This window comes from Lathyrus oleraceus, chromosome 1 (genome assembly GCF_024323335.1).
Source record: "Lathyrus oleraceus cultivar Zhongwan6 chromosome 1, CAAS_Psat_ZW6_1.0, whole genome shotgun sequence".
NCBI lineage: Eukaryota > Viridiplantae > Streptophyta > Magnoliopsida > Fabales > Fabaceae > Lathyrus > Lathyrus oleraceus.
In genome coordinates, this window is record NC_066579.1 from 378,863,430 (window position 1) to 378,882,324 (window position 18,895).

Consider the following 18,895-nt stretch of genomic DNA (forward strand, 5'->3'; position numbering starts at 1 on the left):
AAGGGAACCCCAAGTTGAGGAAAAGAAAGATGAAACTAAGAAAGCGGTTGAGCTAAAACAATTGCCTGAAAATATTAAATATGTTTTTCTAGATCCCGAAAGAAAATGCCCGGCGATTATAAGCTCTAATCTAGAGGTTTCTCAAGAAGACAAGCTTGTCAAGGTTTTGAAGAAGCACAAAAGTGCAATGGGATGGGCGATAGAAGACTTGAAGGGAATTAGCCCTACGGTGTGTATGCATAAAATTCTCATGGAGGATGGTCACAAACCAGTGGTGCAACCACAAAGAAGACTAAATCCCGTAATGAAGGAAGTGGTTAGGAAAGAGTTTGTTAAACTGTTAGATGTCGGGTTAATTTATCCCATATCCGATAGCTCTTGGGTGAGTCATGTTCATGTGGTCCCGAAGAAAGGAGGAACTACAGTTATAAGGAATGAGAAAAATGAGTTACTCCCTACTAGGACGGTCATGGGTTGGCGTGTGTGCATCGACTACAAGAGGTTGAATCTGGCGACCAGAAAGGATCATTTTCCATTACCATTCATTGATCAGATGTTGGAAAGGTTGGCAGGTCATGAGTACTATTGTTTCCTTGATGGATACTCTGGATACAATCAGATAGCGGTTGCACCGGAAGATCAAGAGAAGACAGCTTTTACATGCCCCTATGGTATCTTTGCTTACAGAAGAATGCCATTCGGGTTATGTAATGCACCAGCTACATTTCAAAGATGCATGACCTCCATTTTTGCAGACATGCTGGAAAAGCATATGGAGGTCTTCAATGATGACTTCTCGGTATTTGGCTTTTCTTTTGATAATTGTTTAACTAACCTTTCCCCTGTGTTAGAAAGATGCCAACAGGCCAATCTAATTCTCAACTGGGAGAAGTATCACTTCATGGTGCGAGAAGGAATAGTCTTGGGTCACAAAATCTCTCACAAAGGGATAGAAGTGGACCAAGCCAAGATTGAGGTAATAGAAAAGCTACCACCTCCTATGAACGGAAAAGGTATAAGAAGTTTCTTAGGACATGCGGGTTTCTACCGCAGGTTCATAAGAGATTTTTCCAAGATAGCTGAACCCTTAACTACCCCGTTGGTTAAGGACAAAGCTTTCATTTTTTATAAAGAGTGTGTCGTTGCTTTTGAAACCATAAAAAATAAATTGGTGACGGCACCTATTGTCATTGCTCCTGATTGGTCTCTACCTTTTGAGATCATGTGCGATGCAAGTGGCAATGCAGTAGGAGCGGTTCTTGGGCAACGTAAAGATAAACTGTTGCATGTCATATATTATGCTAGTCATGTGTTGAACCCTACACAGATGAATTACGCAACTACCAAAAAGGAGTTGCTAGCTGTAGTCTATGCCTTTGATAAATTCAGGCAATATCTATTGGGTTCCAGAGTCATTGTTTATACTGACCATGCTGTTTTGAAGTATTTGTTTGCTAAGCAGGACTCTAAGCCAAGATTGTTGCGATGGATCCTGCTCCTCCAAGAGTTTGATGTGGAAATCCGGGAAAAAAGAGGGTGCGAAAATACTGTGGCAGATCACCTCTCCCGAATGTCCCCAATAGAGGAGAATGAGAAAAAGCGTCCAATAAAGGATGAGTTTGTTGATGAACACATCCTTGCTGTTATTGGAATGCCTTGGTTCGCAGACTACGCGAACTATCTAGTAGGCGGGGTGATCCCGAGTGAATTTGATTCTAACCGTAAGAAAAAGTTTGTTCATGATTGCAGGTTCTATTTGTGGGACGATCCATTCTTGTACAAGAAGGGAGTAGATGGGTTGGTCAGAAGATGTGTTCCAGAAGAAGAACAGAGGGATGTGCTGAAAGCTTGTCACGATTCTGACTACGGTGGACACTTTAGTGGCGATAGAACCGCTGCCAAAGTCCTCCAGTCAGGCTTATACTGGCCGACACTTTTCAAAGATGCTCAGCAAGTGATCAAAGAGTGCGATAAGTGCCAAAGAATGGGAAACATCTCGAAAAGAAATCAGATGCCGCAAAACCCCATGTTGGAAGTTGAACTCTTTGATGTGTGGGGTCTTTATTTTATGGGACCGTTTCCACCGTCATTTGGAAAGAATTACATTTTGGTGGCGGTGGGTTATGTATCCAAGTGGGTAGAAGCAGTCGCTCTACCAACAAATGATGCAAAAGTGGTGGTCAAGTTTTTGAAAGAAAACATATTTGTCATGTTTGGAGTGCCAAGAGCTTTAATAAGTGATGAAGGAACTCACTTCTTAAATCACCTAATGGAGAAGCTACTCTTGAAATACAATGTGAAACATCGGATAGCCACTCCATACCACCCGCAAACAAGTGGTCAAGTTAAAGTGTCAAATAGGTAGCTGAAACAAATCCTAGAGAAGACAATTAATGCTTCTCACAAGGATTGGGCGAGTAAGTTGGATGATGCGCTTTGGGCATATCGTACTGCTTTCAAACACCGATTGGTATGTCCGCGTATCAATTGGTATATGGTAAGGCATGTCACCTACCCTTGGAACTTGAACACAAAGCTTTGTGGGCGTAAAAATTCCTTAACTTGGATCTTGTGAAAGCGGGAGAATCCTGAATCCTTCAACTCCATGAGTTGGAAGAATTTAGGAACCGGGCATATGAAAATGAAAAGATCTACAAAGATCAAACGAAAAAATGGCATGACAGAAGAATCCAAAGGAAGGAATTCTGGGAAGGACAAATGGTACTATTATTTAATTCAAGGATGAAGTTATTCTCTGGAAAACTGAGATCGAAATGGTCGGGTCTGTTTGTGGTGCACAAGGTATATCCCCATGGAGCAGTCGAAATAAAAAATCCATCCAACGGGGACATTTTTAAAGTGAATGGCCAGAGATTGAAGCCTTACAATGTGGGGCAAGCAGTTGACCAAATTGATGTTGTTCATCTTGTCTGATAAGATGAGCAACCGTCGAGCCAAGCGACGTTAAACGAAGCGCTACGTGGGAGGCAACCCACGCTTTTGTATCTAATTATGCTCTTTGTTTTATTGTGTGTTATTTACTTGTAGGTGTGAACAGTGTTTGCTAAGAGAAGTTAAAGATAGCGGTAGCAAAAAGTCTCTGAAAATGCATAAGCAGAAGCCAGGCACAACTCAAGAAAAGAAACAAAGAAAAATAAGAAAACATGGGCCTGACACGGGCGCCCGTGTCAGGATATGCAAAGGAAGGGTGGAAATTGGAATTCCAGGGGCCTGACACGGCCGCCCGTGTCAGGTGACACGACCCATGTCAGCCCCTGCGTGGAATAAGTTGGAAAAAGCGCGTTTTGGCAGGACACAACCCGTGTCATGGGGTAGTGTTCCGCTGACACGGTCGCCCGTGTCAGCTGACACGGCCGTGTCAGCTGACACGGCCGTGTCAGCTAGCGCAGTGGTGATTTTTTTTGGAAAATATGACCGTTGGAGCATGGTCCCACCTACGAAATTCACCCTATAAATACACATTATCCCCCATTCTCTCCTCATTTACCACATATCTTCCATTCTCTTTCACCTCCATCTTTCTTTCTCTCAAAAATACCTAAAACCTCCATTCTCTTCACTCAAAGCTCTCCACTTTCACCTCATATCTCCATCAATTCTCCATCCGTCTTCACAAAAGTTTCACCATTCTCCACCCTCAACCTTCCTACGGTAAGATTTTCCCCTAATCTCTCTTTTTAAATTCTTGTTCCTTTTTTTGTTGTGTGCAGGTACGAAAATGTCTCGCCGAGTCGAAAAAAGCAAAAATGTGGCGGAATCATCCCGTCCACGACAAAGGGCGAGAAGAACCCCGAACGAGCACGACATTGTGTTCGAGAACCTGGAGCACCAGAAGAGGTATGCGGTTCATTTAAAAAGAAAATTAACCCCCACGAGGTATATGTGTAATGGCACTCTGCAGGAATTGGGATTGCAAGCGGAGGTCCACCGTATGTTCCACACCTTAGGGATGTTAGAATTCATGCAGCTGGAAGCGCCTACTTTCGCGTGCATTACGCTTGAATTCCTGAGCACCATTGAATTTAAGCTAAAAAATAGTTGGAATGGAACGGAAAAAGAATATTACGGTACGTTGCAATTTCGATTATTTAATATTGATATGGAATTGACTGTGGATGAGTTAGGGAGGATCTTAAAACTCCAAATCATAGGCCCTGGAGCGGTGCCTGATACGTTTGTCCCAGCGGAATTTTGGACCGCCATAACAGGTAACACTAAATATGTTTCCAAAGGGGCAAAGGCATCGGGTATCCATAACCCGTGTTTCAGGTACGCACAGAAGACGTTGGCATACACCATGTTTGGTCGCGGAGACAACACCGGTGTTGCCACTCAAAGGGAGTTGTTCTTCCTGTACAGTATGACATCCCAGAATCCAATCAACGTAGCAGCATTTGCAGCTGACTACTTAGGAAGAGTTGGTCGCGCTACTTCATAAGATATTTCTGTTGGCAGCATGATTACTCAGATTACCGATCATTTTGGATTTGGCACTGCACTCTCTGACTCTCCACAGGTGCCAGGTAAAAACAAATTGGACATGGCCGCCTTGATCCAATAAGGCATGATTGCGATAAAACAAGATTATCACTCTCTTATGTGTCAAAAAGTCTATGTCATTGCTTTACCTGCTTACGATTTCATCAGTATTACTAACAGAGTCAACTGGCTTTATGACTGTCCCGACTTGGAAGAGGGGGACGAAGATTTTTTTGACTCTTTTCCTGCAGATGAACCGATGGAAGGTGCACCGAGTACCGAGGAGCCTTTTCACCAGCAACCGCCAGAACCGACTCAAGCCTCCGGGTCCTACTCCATGCCGCAAGACCAATGGGGCTGGATTCAGGATGAGACCGGTCACCTTCACACGGGGCAATCCAGGCAAGGTGAGGAGCTCACCAGGTTCGGAGTCGAACAACACCGTCAAGGGACGGTTTTAGATGAGATGAACGTGATGATGCAACGCATGATGTTGCATTATCCGTACCCGCCACCACCTCCGCAGTAAACACTGTAAGTACCCCTCTTATCTTGACTTTAAACATTGCGGATAATGTTTGGTTCAAGTGTGGGGGGGGGGGGGGGGGTTTAATTGCTTTATATTTTATTTTTATTTTGTGTTACTTTTCGTTGTGTGGCTGTTTTAAATTTTTTTAAGTTACAGATGGAAGTGTATTATGTTGGAAAAATTATAGACTAGTGGATAGTGAGGGAAAGACGCAACCCCGGGTTTGCTCCCGAGGCAACCTGGAAAATGATACAGCTGAGAAACATAATGTTGGACGCAACTTGGAAACTCTAGACCGAAAGAGGAGAAGGTAAGCCCAAGCTGAAAAAGAAGTTGTCTGTCATAAAGAGTGGTTTGGAACCTGCAAGCTTATCCAACATGGTGAGATCTCAGCTTAACAAACACAAAAAGAGCGCATTCAGGTATGACTTTATCTCTCTAATTTTGTGCAAGTTCTACTGATACAACACAATACAAAAACGCACACTGAGGCACGTTGTTTGTTTTCACCCTTTTAGCCTTTCTAGCCATCCATAATGTTATATTCATCCGTTGTTAACCCCGTTGAGCCTGTACCCCTTTGTTTGTGTAAACCGTCATGTTAACCATAAGCCAAACACTTCCTACCCTCGCTCGGCATGATTGTTGTAATGTATAATGTATGCAAGAAGATAAGTTTGGGGTGGTAATCCTTAGAAGAAATGTTGGAAAAAGGGCAAGTGCAAGAAAAAGAAAAAGAAAAACTATGTAGAAACATCCGCTTCTACCAAAAAAATATGAAAAAATAGAGAAATGAAGAATAAGCACTTGCCTTGGAAATAGACTCACGCATTAATGTGATAATCTAAAGAAAAATTCGAGTGAAAAAGAGTCAAGATTGGACGACACCCCAGAAAATAATTCTTGCACAAGGAAAAACAACAACATGAATGCCGAGTTGTAAAACCATTTGTTATCCATTTTTGTTGTTTACTCTCCCACTGTACCTAAGCCCCGTTACAACCCTAAAGACCTCTTAAAGTGTGTGAATTGTGTTTGTGTAGTTGACGTAGAATCTATTCAAAAAGTAAGAGTTGATATTGCATACCTTGATTTCGTGAGTGCTAAACACCTTAACCCCGAGAGATTTTGTGAGTAGTGTGAAGAAGTTTGCAGGTAAAAGAACACTCTCAAATGATAAGGCAATGGAGAAGTTCAAATGGGTAAACCAGAAGCCTAATCGGGAAGGAGAAAGATAAGTTGCGAATAACATCAGTTGTGTTGTGGAGAGAATAGAATCCATGGTTGACCTCCGTGTTGTCTCTTACATCACTTGAGGACAAGCAATGAGATAAGTTTGGGGTTGTGATCGGTCACCATTTACACTCAGTTTTCATCATCTATCCAACATTGAATCTTCAAGAATCGGTAACATTTTGCTCTTTATTTTAGTGATTTCTTTAGTTTATTGCATTTTATGAATTTTCGTTTTTATGTTGCATTAGTAGCTTTTCTCTTTTTGTCGCATTTTATGCGTTTCTGTGTAGTACTGTTTGGTTTTCAGGTCAATTAACAAGTCCGAAAGTTGCGTACCAGGAGAATGGAGGTCAAAGACTTAATGAAATGCGAAAAATAGACAAAACAGGGGGCTGACACGGGTGCTCGTGTCAGCTGAAACGGCCCGTGTCAGCATGTGCAGAACCATCCAGTGAAAACCCAAAAAACAGTGGGCTGACACGGCCTGTGTCAGCGTGGAATGCAGGATGGACTTATAGTGGAGCCAACACGGGCAGCAGTGTCACCTGACACGGTCCATGTTGGCCATTTCGCCCCATTTGCTGATTTTTCATGTTTTAACACCTTTGGACGTTCAGAGGGCAATTTGGGCATTTCGCAATGTTTTTAGTTGTTTGGAAGCTATTTAGTTAGAATTTAGGCACAGAGAAAAGGGACTTTTGATCGTAGAAGAAAAGAGACAAAAAGAAGAAGCGACCGTGCAAAGTGTTTAGAGGAGAAGAGATCTTCAAGATCGGAAGAAATTGAAGATCAACCTTCATCAACAACAACTTGTAATGTCTTTAATTTGTAATCTACTGTCTTTGAATATTATGAGAGGCTAAACCCCCCAATGCTAGGGAGTGTCCCTGAATTGCTACTGTATGAATATTTTATCCATGGTCTTATAATCATCGATGTTTTCTTAATTTAAATTATTGTACAACGCGCTTAATGCTTAATTTTATTGGACAAATGAAATTTTGATCTCTGGTTAAGGTTTAGGTCGGACAAACTGCCTTATCGCTTGTTGTATAATAAAACCCATGTTTAATCACTTAGGAATGAGGATCAAACAGTGGGCACCGTTAATTCTTGATCAATTACATATTTCATAACAACAATTTGAATAACTAAGAAATTAGGATTGAAATTGACTGTTAATGGTTTTCGGCTAAGGAATTAGAGAAAACAACTCTGGAGAAACGGTTTTGAATTATTACAACATAGATGTTATATAATATGGAAGAAGTTTATTACAAAGCAATTCATACATTTGTCCCTAGCATGCTTTCTCATCTCGGTTAAACAATTTTTATACGCTTTATATTTTTATTTCTTATTATTTGTGAAAATAATCATCAAACCCCATATGAACTTTTGTTCAATTGAATTATTATAAATATTGGTACTTACTACGCAGTCCTCGAGATCGATACTCGGGATAACTCCCTTTTTATTACTACATTGGTGCAAATAGTACACTTGCTATTTTGCCGATCACGACTCTACGAAGCTTTCATCCTCTCTTGGATCATCTTGATCTTCTTAGTAGTCTGTTGAACAATCTTCGGTCCATGCACAACACTCTCACTAGAATCATACCAACACAAAGGCATCTTACACATTCTATAATACAAAGCCTCAAACGGTGTCATCCCAATACTAGAATTGAAATTGTTGTTGTAAGTGAACTCAACCAACGGTTAGTAACTGTCCCAGTTACCTCCCTGCTCTAAAACACAAGCTCCCAACAAATCCTTCAAACAATGGATAGTCCTCTCCGTTAGACCGTCCGTCTGCGGACGATAAGCCAAACTCAACTTTAACTTAGTACCCATGGATTCCTACAAACTCCTCCAAAACCTCAATGTAAACCTCATATCTCTATCAGAAGCAATACTCGATGGAATACCATGTAAGATAACAACATACTCTATATACACCTCAACCAACTTTTGTAATGAATAACTAATATCAATTGGAATAAAGTGAGCTGATTTAGTCAATCTATCCACTATAACCCAAACTGAATCATTCCCTTTAGAAGTTCTAGGAAAACTCGTCCCAAAATCCATGGAAATACCATACCACTTGCATTTAAGAATATCCCATGGTTGCATCAAACTTAACGGTTTTTGATGTTCAATCTTCGACTTTTGGCAAGTCAAACACGGATAAATGGACTCAGCTATATCATTCTTCATTCTTGGCCACCAAAACATTTTCTTCAAGTCATGATACATTTTAGTAGCACCAGGATGAATACTCATACTACTTCTGTGACCTTCCTCTAGAATACTCTAGTTAAGTTCTGGTACACAAACCATGTCTCTGAATTTCATCACATCATTCTCGTCGATTATGAAATCACCTTCTTTTCCTTGATTGATTAACATTAATCGGTCAATCAATCCCAAGTCAATTTTTTGACCTTCTTTGATTTCTTCAAGGATACCATTGGTCAGCTTCAACGTCCCTAACTTCACACTGTTATGAGTCTCTTCACACACCAAACTCATGTCATCGAAATTTCCCAATTAATTCCAACTCTGGAACCCTTAACATCGACTCATGCAACAACTTTCCACATAACGCATCGGCCACGACATTGGCTTTACCCGAATGGTAACTGAAGCCAAAATCATAATCCTTCATAAATTCGAGCCATCTTCACTGTCTCATATTCAAATCTTTCTAATAAGTACTTCAAAATCTTATGGTCACTAAATACTTCAAATCTGAAACCAGACAGATAATGCCTCTAAATTTTTAACACAAAAAACGCTGATGCCAACTCTAGATCATGTGTAGGATAATAATTCCTCTCATGAACTTTCAACTGTCTAGAAGCATAAGCCACAACCTGACCATTCTACATCAATACACCACCTAGACCCATCGTCGAAGCATCACAATACACAACAAAAGATTCACTTAGACTTGGACAAATCAAAACTAGAGTTGATGTCAGCTTCTTCTTGAGTTCTTGAAAACTCTCTTCACACTGAATACTCTATACATAAGCTTGGCCTTTTGAGTCAAATGAGTCAAAGGAAATTCCAACTTCGAAGAGCCTTCGATGAATCTCCTGTAATAACCAGCCAAACCCATAAAACTTATGATTTCAGTAACAGACTTCAGAGTCTCCCACTGCAACATTGCCTAAAGTTTTGATGGATCCACTGTGATATCACCACTACATATCACATGACCAAGGAAGCTCACTTATTTCAACCAGAACTCACACTTAGATAACTTTGCGTACAACTTATTTTCTTTTAAGGTCTGCAACACAACTTTTAGATGCTCTACATGCTCTTCATCATACTTAGAATATATCAAAATATCGTCGATGAACACAACCATAAATTGATCTAGATATGGATGTGAAATCCTATTTATATACTCCATAAACACACCTGTCGAATTAGACGCGCCAAACAACATCATCAAATACTCATAGTGACCATATATCGTTCTGAACACAGTCTTCAGAATATTTTCTAGTTTCATTTGAATCTAATGATAACCTGATCGCAGATTAATCTTACTGAATACGCAAGCACCAACAAATTGATCCATCAAATCATCAATTCTCGGAAGAGGATACTTATTCTTGATAGTAACATTGTTTAACTGTCGATAATCAATACACAACCTTATGCTACCATTTTTCTTCTTAACTAACAGCATCGGTGTTCCCCATGGAGAAACAGTCGGTCAAAAAAAAATATTCTCAAGTAGATCCTCTAACTGTTTCTTCAACTCATTCATCTCTGAAGCAGAAGTATAAGGAGCCATTGACACATGACTAGTACTAGGTAATAAATCTATAGCAAACTCCATCTCACGCTTCAACGACAACTCACTAATATCATCTGGGATCACTTTAGGAAACTCACACATAACAGGTAGATCTGTAATCATTTTATCTCTTCCCCCTCTCAAGTACGTTAACCCAAAGAACACTTAAGCACTCTATCTCAAGGACATCTCTACCTGCCTCACAATCATGAAACTCGACTATGTACTCTCCTCATATTCAAGAAAATTTACAACATCTGCACTCAGGAAATCAGTGGCACATTGAACCAAACCTTCACACCTGAAACAACTCAGAGAAGTAGAAGCTTCTCCTCCACTTGTTTCAACCTCGCTCTTGTTGGCAAGCGGTTAGAAAAATAAATGAGCATCGGCAGTGTTTCACACATATGTCGCATACTAGGGAACAAATAAAATTGCACAACCTGGCCAGATGGACTTCCCTGCTATGATACCACTATGTAAAATCATAAACCCTAAAACTTATATAAAAAGATTTAATCGATAATTTAAGGTGTCACTACATCCAAAAACTTTCAAAAACATTTAACAACATGCAGAAAAAATTAACATAATAACAATTTCAATATCAAATTTCACAAAGAAAGTGTTAGGATTTAAACCACATAATTTAATATTAACTCAAAACATAATAAAAATGCTTCATTCCCGATGTTACCGATCATAGCACTTAACCGACTAAAAACGATAACAATAAAAAAATGAAGATGAGCTCCAAGAAGCTATCTTCCACTTACAACAACAAAACTCTACTCATGATTATCTGCAAGATATCCATGGTGGACAATCTAAAGCAAAATGTGAGAGTACGCTTAAATATGTTAGCGGTGCAAAAGATTATGAAGGGTAGCCAAAACAACAACAGTGATCAACAGGTAATGTATTCATGCAACAATCATCGATAACATAAACTCATACAAAATACTCTAATCAACTCACACAATAAATTACTCATTCACATCAACTCATATCATCATTTAACTTAAACTCATATATATATATATATATATATATATATATATATATATATATATATATATATATATATGTATGTATGTATGTATGTATGTATGTATGTATGTATGTATGTATGTATGTATGTATGTGTGTGTGTGTGTGCGCGCGCGCGCAATGCTCGTCATGGTCCCTTATCTGAACTTAACTATTATGTAACCAGTAAAATTATTAATTTTTCACAAATTCCAACATCCATCTCGCCTCTGAATATATCAATATGGGATAGTCATACGCGTTATATTTCCAATGTTTTGGACCATACTTTATTTGGAATCACGAAACTAAAGTTATGGCAAAAACGATCTGATAGAATAATAGGTTTCAGATCAACAATTTTTCAAATTTTAACTAGCACCAATCAATTGATATGGGCTATCAATCGATTGACTTGATTCCTCAATACATTATGTTTATGTTATTTTTCACATTTTGGCTTAGCGCAATCGATTGGTTCATTGAATTAATCGATTGATATGGTTTAATTTTTTAGATTTTCTCAAAATTTCACGTGATCAATCGATTGACACAAGATGTCAATAGATTGACATCAGCAAATTTTCTAAAAAAAAACAAGTTTTCAACATGTTTACTTCATCTTCCATATCCCCTAACCCTCATGCATCAAATCAACTCATATTATAACACCCAAAACACATCATATCATGAATTTAACAGCATATAACAATCCCATAACAATTAAATATGTTATCACACACAGATTACACCATGGACCATAATAATGGGACACACAATTTGCATAAATTTCATCATGAACACATCAACAATGGAAAAATGAAAAGAAAAACCTAGAAGAGGGCGAGGATCCCTATCCACCTTTATACAATATACACCCATAAAAGAGTAATCTCCTCTTTTACCTTGTATTTCCAGCAAAGCAAACTCTAAGCTCCTCAACAATGGTATTTTTCTTCCCAAACTTTAGGTTACCTCTCTTGCCTCTTTTCTCTTGTTCCAAAATAATATCTACTGTAAAAAGTTTTCAACTCTCTCCTTTTCAATTTAAACCCAAACCTAATTCTCTCTAATTAGGTTATTCTCTTATTATCCTCAACTTACTGTCATATTTCCTATCTTGCCCCTACTCCTCTTACTAAATCTAATTTCTTTTATTTTAATTTCTAATAATTTAATTATCCACCAAATTCTATTATTTCCCTTATTTTTCTACAACCACCTTATTTTTATTTATTTCACTCAAATTAAATTAATTAAAATTAATCTAATTAATTTCTATCATTCCCTTAACTCTCTCCAACACCCTCCGAAGCACATATATTTTCTGATTATCCCAATAAAACACATAATTAATTTAAAGAATTCAAATAAAATACAACTAAATTAAATTAAATTAATTAATTGAATTCAGGGTGTTACATGGTTTGTGTATACAATACTTTTCTATCATACATGGTAAGAACGAAATTTATCGATCGCGAACACAATTACCATAAGTTATTTCTCAGTAGTGGCATAGTTTATATGAGCTTTGTCCAGGGTCCTACTGGCATAGTAGATGGCATGCAACTTCTTATCCTTGCGTTGTCCTAAAACATCACCTTTTGCGTAATCACTAACGTCACACATAATCTCAAAAGGTTGACTATAATTTTAAGGTTGTATTATAGGTGCAGAGATTAGTGCGCTTTTCAGCAACTGAAAGTACTCATGGCATCATTCGTCGAAGATGAACTCAGCGTCCTTCATTAACAGACCAGTCATGGATTTGGTTATCTTAGAGAAGTCTTTTGTAAATCTCCGGTAGAAAGCAGCGTGTTCAAAAAAGCTCCAAACTTCTCTAACATTTTTTGGAGGATGCAAATTCTCAATAACCTCTATCTTGGATCTAACGACCTCTATTCCTCTAGCTGACACTAGGCGTCCAAGGATTATGCCTTCCTTCACCATGAAGTGGCATTTCTCCCAATTTAAAATAAGGTTTACATTCAGACACCTCTTAATTACCTCCTATAAATTAGCTAAACAATTCTCAAAACTTGACCCATACACAGAAAAGTCATCCATGAAGATTTCCATTATATCATTTATAAAGTCCGCAAGTATGAACATCATACATCACTGAAACATGGTTGGAGCGTTACACAACCCAAATGGCATTCTCCGATAAGCAAAAGTTCCATAGGGGCATGTGAAAGTAGTATTTTCTTGATCGATTGGGTGAATCGGGATTTGGAAGAAACCCGAATACCCATACAGGTAAGAGAAATGTGAGTGCTTAGCTAAGCACTTAAGGATCTGTTCAATCAACGATGTCCATAAAATAACATGGATCATCAATAGCATGTGCTTTCATAAACTATGACAATATAAACTCAATCTTCTCCTCACCAACCTCGAAAATGAGTTTCCCTCTCTTCACATTTATTATAGCACCGGTTGTGGCTAAGAAAGGTCTACCTAACAAGACCGGGATATTAGAGTTTTCTTTGATGTACATCAGTATATAGTCTGTAGGAATGTATAACTGGCCGATTCTGACTGGGATGTCTTCTAGTATTCCTACTGGGTACTTTACTGATCGATCATCAAACTGAAGGGACATTTCAGTGGGTTTCAGATCACCTAAATTTAGTTTTTCACACATCTAGAGAGGCATCAAGCTAACACTAACTCATCCCTGGATCCTTCAGTTTGGGTGGCATCTTGTTATGTATAATGGTGTTGCACTCTTTAGTCAGCGCCATCATAATGTCATTATTGAGTTTCCTTTTGTTAGATAAAATCTATTTAAGGAACTTAGTGTACGAAGCCATTTGGGTTTATTTCCTACGAAAAAAGAATAGTGATGTGGAGCTGCTCCAGAAGCTCCATAAACCTCTTTAATTATCCCTCGGTCTTAGACTTTTCAAGTCTTTAAGGGTAAGGAATGTGCGACTTATAAGGAGGAGGAGGTATGTATGGTTGTTCCTTCTCAACTGTCTCCTTTGCTTTGAATGTTTGCCCATTATCAACTACAGGCTCTCTCAGGTCCTTTGTCAATCACTCTCTCGGGTCCTTCTCTACATTCCTTTCTATAATCTGGTCTCCAACTCTATTATCCACGGGTCCGTCTAACTCTGTCCCATTTTGCAGTGCGATGGCATTAATGTGTCCCTTAGAATTGGGTTTTGGCTGGCCAGAAAATATTCCAACGGGGACAATAGTGGCTACTTGTTGCTAGGCTACTTACGAGATTTGATTCTCAAGATTTTTTTTATGGGTAGCCATAGCATCTACCTGATTGGTTAACTTCTTAATCTCATTTGTATGAAAATTATGGTTTATGAACTCTTTATTCTGGCGAATTTGATACATGACAAAAAATTCCATCATTTGTTCAAATTAGACTTTTGGGTGCATGAGGAGCAACAGGGGCTCCTTTGTGGTTTTGGAAATTAGGTGGAGTGGGGGGTGCATGGCTAGGTGTAAAATGAGCATCATTATTCTTGTAGAAGAAATTTGGATGATTTCTCCCTCCAGGATTATACGTATTGGAATAGGGATTCCCTTGCGGGTGATTAACCTGGTCAAGGGTAGGCTCAGATAATAACTGATAGTTAGTAGTGGTTCTAGGCCATATTTTCTATGATTTGGTAGGCTTCAAAGAAGGGCTTGTCCATCAAAGCTCCTCCTACCTCAACATCAAGAGTCATTCTTGTATTTTAGATAAGACCGTTATAGAAAGTGTGGATAATCAAGCACTTTTCTAAACCATGATGCGGGCAGAGTCTCATCATGTTCGTATATCTCTCTCAGGCCTCAAAAAGGGATTCACCGTCAATTTGTCTAAAACATATTATTTGGTTTCTTAACACTATTGTCTTACTCGGCGGGAAATATCTAGCTAAGAACACCTTTTTAAGCTCATTATATATGGTAATAGAATTCGACAATTGGGACTGTAGTCAAGCTCTAGCTCAGTCCTCTAGGAAAAAGGAAAAAGGCACAGTCTAATGGCTTCTGGATCGACGTCATTACTCTTCAACGTGTCAGCATATTGTACGAACACGGAAAGATGCAGATTAGGGTCCTCCCTTGGGCTACTAGAGAACTGGTTCTGCTACACGATTTATAGCAGAGAGAGTTTCAATTCAAAATTATTAGCCTAGATTGCAGGGTTGACAATACTCGAGTCTGACTCATCCTGGAATGGAACGAAAAAGTCCTTAAGAGGACGGTTATAATTATTCGCAGCCATTGGGATAGTGTATTGAGCGTGAAGTTATTCTAAACGACATCTAATATGAAGAAATTTCTCGGTTTTGTCTATCCATTGCTCTAATTAGTCCCCGGAATTGCGGGTACGTGGCATACAACCGAGAAAAAGAAAAGAATAGAATAAAAATGTGTCTTAGCCTATACGGTGCAACAATGGAGTTACGATATTGACTATATTCGTCCCTGACAACGGCACCATAAACATGATATGGTTGCAATTACACGAAAATATCGGTTATAGTAAGAAAATGTCAAACCCACGCAGACCAATGTCAACTACTGTTATCTATCGTTACTTTGTGTATCTAAGGTGATGAAAAAGTGTTTTTATTTGCAAAAAGGGAAAATAAGTTGTTCTGAATTAATTATGAAACGAGAGACCGGAATATAGTTCTCGTCGACCGTTAGCGCTCACAGAGTCATTACTTATATCTAAAATGAGAAAATATTTTCTTGTAGAAAAATAATTAGTCCTTAAGGTATCATACGCCATCGCGTGACCGGTACCGAACTTTAGCCCGTAATCTAATTGTTTGCTTTCCATGTCCAACGTGTTACAATGCAAAATTCTTTTTGAAAAATAATTACTTTTAATTACTCAAAAATTGATTAAGATAGAAAAATTAATTTAAAGGTACCGCCTGCTTTCGCACGTCCGCTATCGGATTTTAAGTGTATAAACGTCTGTTTTCGAGTGTCTGCTTGTACTCTTAAAATCGCATTTTTGAAAACTGAATTTTTCCTAATTGATAAGAAAATGTTTTCTCAGTGTTTAGAATCAAAAACTAAATTTTCCTACCGTTAGATAAAGGTTTCATTCTTTTGAATTGAAACTGGTATATCAATGTTTCTGCTTTTGCAACAGACTTTAATTTTAAAAACAGAAAATATTTCGGCTATAAATAAATCTCATTTTAATTATAGTCTTTAATGACTAATTAGAGTGTCGGTACGACGGTCCTCACATTCCGAACTCGACAGATTTAGTCGGACATATTTATTACGTAATGCACGTATGGTAACTGAAACAAAGTAAAAGTAGAAAAGGAACCTGTATTAATAAAATACAATATTATAATAATCTGTTCCAAAGTAGAGACTTGAATCTGGTCTAGAAAAGTTTTTAAAAATTCTCGAAAAATTATATCGGCAAGATTAAAGATGAATCCAAACTAAGAACTAAATTTGCAATAATTCCCCGATGTGAGAAATTAATCGCTTTTACAATAAGTGCTTTTCTGACTCAAAAATAACGATAAGCTTGGATGTCTGTTTTTTCTCAATTGAAAATCATATTTATAATGTCAAATCCGTACTATGGATGCTTTAGATCATGTATGAGAAGTGGAGAAAATGGGAGAGTGCATAAACTGAATCTTGAGACGTGGGCGAAAATTTTGGGCTTGAAACACCTGACGGGTATCATAGTAACGACGACTTGTCCGTCACAAGGCTAGGAAAGAAGACGGTCGTCATTCGTCTGGAGAACTGTCTGTCATCCAACTCAAGCGTCTATGATGCATAGGTAGGGGTATGGTACCTAGTGCAGGTACTGATCCTAATAAAGGATACAATAATTTTAGAAAAAACAAAGTACGGGTACGTTAGTAAGAAATAAGAATTTTTTATGAAATGTATAAGTAAAAAACTAAATTGTTAGGTTCATAACAAAACATAACTATAAAAAATTAAAAAAAATATCAAAAATAATGTAAAAATACAATAACAAAAAAAAATTAAAACACATAAATATACTATATTGATATTTGAGAAAATCACAAATTTTATTCAAAACCATGAGAAAAAAAAGGAAGTACCACGAGTACCCTGCTCGATAAGAATAATGAGACCATTTTAAAAGTACACATGTTTTAAGAATAATGAGACCATTTTAAAAGTACACATGTTTTAGAGTCAGGTGTCTTTTTTTCATTTTGTTGACTTTATGTTATGGGTTTCACCTCCCAATGGGGTGATGAGTGACGACCATCATGCTAGCAGTGAACCGTCATCATAGTAGAGTACTTGTCATTTTCTCCTGTTTTCGTTGTTTTTTCACTCTCACATAGAGACCTCTAAGCATTAAGCACCTGAAATAGACATAAGATACCAACATAATACTACAAAAAGATACGGAAAATGACATTAAAAAATGCATGTGAATCGAATCGAAAATACGACATATTTTCGAATTATCAGTTAGTATCTTATTTTGGCATCTTTGCAAGCACATTCACTGAGAGAATGAGTGTACAATCAAAGGTATGGAGATTGTAGCACTATGAGTGAAGTCTACATCATTAATTCAAATTATCTCTCTTATTCCTTACAAGCATATTGGGACCAACCGTTCAGCCCGATAAAATTCACCTAGAGCTTGAGGTTCCACCTGCACAACTACCCAAAAAGTCAAGTTGTGACATCCTATAACTCAAATACTTGAAAACATATTTTCAAAGTCGTTTAGTATTTTGTTCTTTGGTGTAAGTTGTCAGAGTGAGAGTACAACAATTCAAGCATTAAAAAGAATTGGCATGCAAGCCAATCAAGTTGTCTCAAAATAATCCTCAAAGCATCAACCAGAAAGAAACACTCCATTTGTTTATTGTGGTTCGTCTACATCATCACAACCAAGCAAATACAAGTAAACAAAAGGGGTGAATAATCAAGTCATGCGAAGAATAACAATAACTCATACAAGACACGTTTAGATAATCACATTTTCACATATTGTAAATTCACCTTTAGAGTGCCACATAAGACTTTACATAATACACATTAAGTTTAAGATACATGCATGAACACAATGTATTTTAAGGTTGAACATTAGGGAATTACTACTAAAGACTAAACAACTTAGAAATTTCATCATTAACTAGAGATCATACTATCACATTTCACATTTATGCCATTATATATACTTTTCCCAAACACATTATAGCCATCAAGTTATTCTCATAGCTTATATCTCACACTTTGGTCACATAAGACACAATTTCACATATAGGATATTTAAACACAATACATAGTGACATTGATTTCACTACATAATAATCACATACCACATAATTTGCAAAACATATTTTAATACAAATACTTTAACCTAGAAAAAATAGGTTGCTAACAAATACTTGAACAAGTTCACTCCATTAACTAAGGACTCAACCTAGTCCATCAACTTTACCTTACACCTCTTCATTTCCATGATCCTTAGCTAAATCATAATACTCCCAAATATGGCAAAAAGCAAAGGATTTTACCATCATTGACAATTTGTTGAAAACACATCCATCTAAGTACATTAAATGTGAAGATGTTGATGCTTAGCTAAAGAACCATAGAAGTGAAAAAGTGTGGAATATCGTCTACCTGAATTCCATTCCAATTTTGCATGGTTCTTGCGTTTCCCATTCTTGTAACATTGGACCAAAATATTGTCAAAGATCTTAAAAATTACATGCCATTACTAGGCTCGCCAAAAGTCCCTAAAGAACCAAACTTGGTTATGTGTCA

General features: G+C 37.7%; 1 non-coding gene across 1 annotated transcript; it reads left to right on the forward strand.

Moving 5' to 3' along the window:
• Positions 1–14,872: 14,872 nt before the first annotated feature.
• Positions 14,873–14,979, forward strand: LOC127116572 (small nucleolar RNA R71). The gene has a single exon (XR_007801395.1). It is a non-coding gene; the product is annotated as a small nucleolar RNA R71 (small nucleolar RNA).
• Positions 14,980–18,895: the final 3,916 nt, after the last annotated feature.